Source organism: Mus caroli, chromosome 10 (assembly GCF_900094665.2).
Source record: "Mus caroli chromosome 10, CAROLI_EIJ_v1.1, whole genome shotgun sequence".
In the NCBI taxonomy this organism is placed as follows: Eukaryota; Metazoa; Chordata; class Mammalia; order Rodentia; family Muridae; genus Mus; species Mus caroli.
Window position 1 is genome coordinate 10,171,794 of NC_034579.1, and position 8,196 is coordinate 10,179,989.

The following is an 8,196-nucleotide window of genomic DNA, read 5'->3' on the forward strand; positions in this document are numbered from 1 at the left end:
TTTTTGGATAGCATTGGAAATGTAATTGAGGAAATTACCTAATTAAAAAAAAATAAAGTCTATCCTCTTATTTGGCCAATTGCTTCTCCTGAGGCTGACTACCAAGGTCCAGCTATCAACATATAGAAGTCCAGCAATCAAAAGCCCCTTTTGGCTCACCTAATTCACATTTCCAGTTAAAATCAAACACTTCATTCTGACACGGGGCTTCCCCTTGTACCTTTATATACTGCCATTTTCCCATGTGTCACCTCTCTTTGCAGGAGCAGTTCTTTGTCCCCCAACCCTGGGAACAAATACCCCTCCTCTTTTACCCTTGTCCCCTTTACTTTCCCCCTCATCCTCTGTCTTGTGTCTGTCTCTTATTCCCTGCCCTTTGTCTCTCTGGAACAAAGGAACCTCTTTTGTGTTAAGAACTTGGTCTTGCAGTGTTCTGAGCCCATAATTTTCCTTTCTATACACGACATTTACTCCCCGCTGCCAGCTTTTTCCATGATGCCCCTAAGTATCTCCCTGTTAACTTGCACCTTCCTTTGATGTTTGTTTGTTTGGATCCATTGGATTCAATTAATGTTGCCCATATGTCCATTAGCTGGGGTTTAGGGGACCTACAGTTGGCCATACTTCCAAAGAAAAGGGACTTTTTCACTTCCGGCAGCCACCATCAGCTTGCCTTAGCTCTTCAGCTGTGGGTGGGGCCTTGGGCAACATTCTCAGGATCAGGTTCAGTTTGAACCTGGAGTGCAGAAATAGACATGCTTTGGCTTGGAATTGGTGCTGACAATAGTCCCTTTGTCGTGTGTACTTTCCCCATGGAGACACGGAATGGTCATCTATTCCCCCTATGGTGGATTTGCTTCCACAAGGCAGAAAAGCAGAGATATACAAGTTAAGTAAAGAGTTTCTGTGAGAACAGACAGTAGATCTGCATGCCTTTAAGCCCAGTACTCAGAAGAAAGAGGGAAGCAGAACTCGGAGTTCAAGGCCAGCTTGGTCTACATAGTGAGCTCCAGTACAGCCAGGGTAATATAGAGAAACTCTATCTCAAAGAACCAAAAATAAAAATATAAATTAAAATAAAACAAAAATAAAATGAAAGAAGAAATAGCTCATGAGAGCGTCTTGACCACTCGTTCATGTACCTGTGAGAAGAAGAGTCAATACAGTTGAAATTCGGTTGCTGTTGTTAAAACATGCAATGAAAACTCTTAACTGCTACAAAACTTCAACACAAAACAATGTACTTCCACACAATTAAGGCAGACAATTCAGTACAGATCTCCAGTGTGGTTGAAAGGGACATGTTTGGCTTGGTCATGTGTTCATAAAAGAATACAAGTTGACAGGAATAAGCCACAGGGCAGTGGAAGACTCTGAGATGAGTAAGACAGTTCCTCTTTTGCAGATGAGGTTTACTGAGAATATCAATTATTTATCAGTTCTTCGTTTATTCTACGCTTTGACTTCATTATGTCCCCAAAGCAACCCAGGGTAGAAGCTAAAATCACTGTGATGGGAAGTAATCACTGAGAAATGTGGATTAAGGTAACTGTGATCTAATCTCTAGGACAGAGCTGGGGTTCTATAAAGCAGCAATTCTGGACCCCAAACACGGCACAGTACAGCACTGTGGTTCTCAGGTTAGAGTAGAGTTCAATGCAGAAGGGCAGGCCTCCTAATAGGCTCCTCCAGCAAAATATTCAGGAGATCATGAGAAGGGAAGACTCCATCCCCCAAATGGCACTGAAGTTTTAAAAGACATTGTACATTTCCTGTTTGTTGGTTGGTTGGTTGGTTTTCTCCTATTCTTGCTTGTTTTTATTTCTTATTTTTGGATGGATGCTTGTTACCTAATGAGAGAGAGGGGGGATGGTGGAGGAGAGAAGGTGGTGAGGATCTGTGAGGAGTTGGGTGAGGGAAAACCATAATCAGAATATATTGTAGGGGAAAAAAGCTATTTTTTCAATAAAAAATTATTTGTGTGTGTGTGTGTGTGTGTGTGTGTGTGTGTGCATATTGTCTGCATGGAGAAAAGAATGAGTTGTGGTTTCTCTGGAAGAATAACACTACATGATCTTAACCTCTGAACCATACCTCCAGCCCCTTAGGTGGCATTCGATTTAATGTGTTAAGATAAAGTCGGAGTATCCCCAAGTACAAAGAGCAGGATCAAAGCAGCGGCCACTCTCACAGATGGAGGAGGAAAACATGATCTGGTAGATGAAGGAAGATGGCTCTTGGGGAGGCTGGGTTGAGTGTTTGATAGACCAGATATGTTATCTTTGTGCTCTTAGATGGTGGGATTGCCCCTCAAGCCCAGTATTTTTATAGTGGAATGGCTTTAAACCTCACTGACTACAAGAACAAAAGGCTGATGGACATAGTTTAGTGAGTGAAAGCAGTTTCTTTTGGCTTTTGAAAACACATCTCTTAGAATATCTTCCCTCTTTAAGGTTACGGGTGTGCAATTAAAATAAATTACACTTGCCCTATGGAGTTTTTCTCAATCTACCTCTTCTCTCTTAGGTCATCTAAACTGCACTCCTTGTTAATTTCTGGAAGGGTCTATTTCATATTTCTGTATGGAGAGTTGAGAGTTGAATTGCTGAGAATGGAGAGCTGAAACTGGATGGCTAGATTGTGCCTGGGGGGCACAGTAACTACAAATCCAGCTTTTATTCATTTATTTATTTATCAGACACTCCCACTGGGTGCTGGGTACAGAACAAATGCAAAGGAAAAGAAATGCAAAGGAAAAGTGAAATGGTTGCACGCCGTCTCCCACTTTGTGCCTTTTAGCACCAGGAGAGAGAAAATGAAGAAAGGGCAGAAAGAACCCCCTTTTCCCCCAGAAAACATAAATACAATGAATAGAATGAAGAAGATAAGGTTATCTTAAGTGAGGTGGCAAGGGAGAGCCACTCTGACAGCATTTGAATTGAGCCACAAAGATTACTGTGAGTGGAATATACAACAAGAGCAAATATCAGATAAAACAGAGTGACTGAAGACTAAGGAAAAATAAAAACCAGTGTGGGCAGAGTGTAGTGAGGAGCCTAGCAGAGCAGACTCAGTGAGACAGAGACTGGATTACAGGAGGCTTTGCCTGTCCCGGAAGGGTATGAGTGCTTTATTCTGATGCACTTAAGCTTATTGGCACTTAAAGATTTGCCCTTAACATCTGGATGGAATGAAAAATGAAATGGAGGAGAGGAATAATAACACTAATATTAACATACTCAACCAGAATACACCTTAGCTTACAATCACAGCGCATCCCTTCTTTGTCTCTGAGTGTTTAGTTCCAGTAGAATTTTATGTAAGTCCCTTTTGTGACAAGAGAATCAGAAGTCCCGAAATGCTCATGTGTAGCTCTCGTTACTGGTAAAGACTTATATTACCTTTGTCCAGAGTTCTATTAACTTTGTGAACATATGCACATAAACGGTAGATGCATGTTATTGGAATGTGCATACAGAAGTAGTAAGCTAGATGTAGTGAGTTATAGAAAGAGAACAGCAATCTCTCCTGCTAAGAGCATGCATGCCACATGCTGCCAGGTTGAGATAACATGACTCAGGGTTCTATGTAGAACTGGTGACAGCATCCTCAGATTGGTCCTTTGCCTCCTCTCTTCATTAATCCGGTAAAGAGTGTAAAAAGTCCCTCCAGATGGCTGAGCAGCTGGCTTAGTGGGTAACATGCCTACCACAGATGCATGAGGGCCTGAGTTAGACTAGCCGATCCTCAGAGAAAAGGCATGGCAGTGTGTTTTAGTAGGCATAGCTATGCAGGGCAAGATAGGCAGACCCTGGAGGCCTTGCTGGTCTTTCAGTCTAGCCAAAATAGAGAGCTGCAGGTTCAATGAGAGATCTTTAGACAAAGACATCTGATGTCAACCTCTGGCCTCCACATGGTCACACGTGGGGAAGTGTACCTGTGCACCTGTGTGTGTACCACGCCCCCCCCCAAGCCCGCATAGACACATAAGTTATTCCACGAAGCTTGAGGACCGATCCAGGCATGTCACAGACTTCAGTTCTCACTGCAAAGAAATTCACAAGACACATCTGTGCAGCTCATTCTTGTTCGTGCCACCTTAAAAAAACGCTGCTTCAGATTACCCAGATTTCAATATTCCAGTTTTCTCCTCGGTTTGTAATTATCATTAGGACTCTATCGACAACAGCGTTTTGCCAATTATGCTACCGAATGCTGTGTAAAAAAAACAATTACAGATGGCAATCTATTTGGCAAATATCTTCTATAAAAATAAAGTAATAATTTTCTAAATTGATTTGCTGGTCCACCAGACAATTAAAGCAGATGAGTTTGGGGTTCTTTTATCTTTCTCTTCTTTTCTACGCTTTGGTCAGTTGTGCACAGAAAGTTGGCAGAAGCAGCATTGAGGACTTTCCATTTTGAGAAGATTTCCAAGCAGAGCCCATTTATTTCCAGAGTAACCTTGAAAAATATTCCTTTAGTTTTAAGCAAAGAAAGCTGTGTTGTAAAGGAAAAATACGTCTCCCTTAGTAAGGGTCTTTCAATGGGATAGCGTTTTGAATGCGTGTTTCTCCGTAGAGATACAAACCGTTATCACAGATCAGCATCTGCAGGGTCACTTCTTTTTCCAAAGGATCTGACTCAGCAGGAAGCATAAAAATATGATACTTGCCTGGAATGCCCATTTGAAGCACCAGTTTCCATACGTCCACAAGATTTCTTCTAGAAGCTATCTCTCCTTTCCAAAAGTGCTACTCAGGGGACTCATAAAGGGGATACAGACAAAAGCCACTGAAAGAAAAGGATGTAGGGGCCATGGCATATTCAGGCCATGAAGGGGACAGGAGGGAGCTTATGTAATCAACATCGTCTTGAAAGCATGTGAATGAATACACTCATGCACACAGACCCACACATGCACACATGGACACATGCTAATGGGCACTCAAATGCTCTGATTCCATGTACTGATCCATTCGTGGTCATAAAAGTGGAGAAAGCTGCTAGGAGAAAAGTATCCATACATTATCCCGATGTAAACTAATAGAGTCTTCCTGAAGATATCATAAGTATCGTGTCCCTGAGTGATACAATCAGGCATCTTGGATTTTTAACATGAATCAAATTTAAAATGACTTGGTCACCACTCTACACACTGGATTTAATGATGACTGCTAACCCATTGCCTTCTGAGCACTCTGCATCCTATTCTATCTGCTGCGACAGTTACCATTAGATTCTTCCAGCCTCTAATTTTATGTTGTGTAAATGTTACGTTGCACATTGAGGTTTCCAGTAGGAACATACAAATATCAAATGGACACTGAAAGCATCATTTTTCAAAGAGCCAAACTGAAGTTCGGGGAAGAAAAATAAGTCAGCATTTAATGGACAGAACAGAGTGGAAACATCTGACAGAACGGTAGGAAACATGCTCTGTTCTGAATGCCTCTCTACCGCTCTCACCATCTGTCATGCATTTCTCGTGAAATAAACAATTTCAGAAATGTTTTGGCCAGGGAAGAGGTACTTTGCATATATCCGTCTGTTTGTCCTGTACTGCCTATCCAACAGTGAAGGAAATCACTATCCAGGAGATGCTTTGACCCTGATGGCGGGCAGCACTTGGAGATGCTTGCAGGGGACATGAACTGGAGAGGGAATAGGAAACGGGGTCAGAGAGGAAGTGAAGAGAAACGAATTGCTGCCAAGAGCAAATGCTGAATTTCCTGCAGTTTTTATTTCCCGAAATCAGAGTGGATACTAGAGGGCTGGCTGGGTGAAGGAGCTGGGGGATGGGAGGGAAATGGTGATGCCTCCCAGGGAGGAGGGAGAGGAGGAGGAGGAGGAGGAGGAGGAGGAGAGGTCTTTCTACATTTTTTGAACTATTTCCACAATCTGGCAACACTTTCATACCAGAAGGAAATTATTTACCATTTTCTATGTCTCAGTTGACGGCACGAGTCTCTTCCCATCACTCCGTATGTGAAGGACAGCTTTTCCTAGTACCCTTCGTTTAATGTTGTGAGGGCATTTCTTGTAACTTTGCATTGACACCTTTGAACTTGATCACTGGTGGCTTAGTGTAATATTTTTAATACCTCTTTGAAGAATGTTTTCTCTATTGAATGTGTCCCATTCATTTTTTCTCCTATGTGTCTTCTACCCTGGAACTGTAATCTTTGTCTCCTGGGGGAATACTGTGACAGTAGATCCTGTACATGGCCTCAGCTTCAGTGTTGCTCTGGAAAAGGCACTTTATCTCCTGGATCTTCAACTCTACTTTTTGTTGCTCTGGACTGTGGTAAAGGTTGAATGAGATTGTATATTTAGAGTGTCCGGTTCATATTGAGAGATAAACACAGACTCTCTCTTGCATGCCTTTCCTCCTTGTCCCCATTCCTCTGTACCTCTTTCCTGCCTTGCTTCCTTCCCTGGAATTCTTTTCTTCCTCCTTCACATAGTTCTTTTATAGACAAATCCAAAGACTGAACAATAGCAGTATTCTAAGTCAAGAATGTCCACTCTTTTAGAATACACTTTGGAAAAAAATTTAAGGCTCTATAACTCATATTTTAAAAATAAATAAAAAGTAACATTTTTGTCAAACATCTTTAATGTTAGTTATTCCATGTATCACTCTCTCCCTTAACCTTCCATCTCCCTCCACATTTATATTGTTCTTGCATTAAGTCTTCTTTTCTACTTCTGCCTAACAAAGTTGCCCACTGGAGCAATAATGGCACAACTGTTATAGTGATACCAACCATGTCCTGATTGAATGTAAGGCTCCACAGGAGAAAACTCATATTTGGTACTGTAAATTTGATTAAGAATCTGTGGCTGGAGGCTCACCATCCCCAGGAGAGAACATATTATTATTATTGTTGTTTGGTTAAATGGGCTTTTTATGAATTTGCCTTTGAAATACTTGTCTTTATACCCTGAATTACTGCATCTCTCGATCCTCATTAGAGAAGACTAGTTTTTCAGTGGATGGAGGTTAATACAGAAAAGGTCCAAATGAAGAGAATAAGTTATTATAGAGTATACAGTCATAAATAGAACATCATTTCACACATAGAGCCCCTCTTCCACCAAGGCTCAGGGAACACCATGAAAGATTAAATGGAAAGATTGTAATGATCAGAGTTTGAAGACAACTGCTGTTAACTGATGTCGTCTGTACAAAACATGGCTGATGTAGGTAGGTATTCATTTCAGCTGTGGCATCTTGTATCACAGAAAGGGGACCTGTTCATGAAGAACCATATCTCCCCAAGGACTCTCGATAGTTAGTGATGGATGGGGGAAGGGGTTCCCCTTCTGTAGTGTAACCACTGACAACTCTCTCGTGCATCAGAAAATAATATCATTGCTATTGCATGAACTTCTACTTAAACTCAGTGAATCATTCGGACAAAAAGAGACATGAAAATTAGAAGGAGACTTGCTGAAATGAGGCCCCGGGGGAGGAAGAGAAAAAAGAAAGTCCAATAGGAGGTGAGCTAGCATTTGTTATATGTGTGTATGAAGCTGTCAAAGAGTTTTATAAGTGTATTATTTTAAAATGGGAACAGTTAAACCACCAGAAGTGTTCTGGCCTTTACTTATACCTTGTGAGATAGAGTTTATCTTTCTTTGACTTCAGAATCCCTTGAGGTCCAGCTACATTTCTTGGGTTCTTCCTAAATCCCTCTCAACACCTCTTTATAATTTCTTCACGCTTTTGGTTTCAATTGCAAGGTTTCCTCCATCCTGACTGTCCTCTGTTGGTATGCCCATTTGAGACTTAAATAAAAATGATCTCCTCTCATAAGAACCCAGTGGCATTATGCTATACCTTGGCAGTTGAGTGTCCTATGTGTTAAAAGCTTGTTCCCAAATGGTGCTATTGAGAGCTGGTGGGACATTAGGAAGTGGTGCCTACTGTGACAGGGCACATTCTTAGAAGGGACCTGTGGACCCTCTTCTCCTCTGCTTTGTCTCTTGAATTATGAGACATGATAATATCTCTTGGACTCACTCTGCTTCATGTTCGGCCATGATGTGCTGTCTCTAAAGAAAAATGGGGACCACATTGGGAAAGGATTTTTACCAACCCTAAATCAGATAGGGGACTAATATCCAATATATATAAAGAACTCAAGAAGCTGGACTCCAGAAAATCAAATAACCCCATTAAAAAATGGG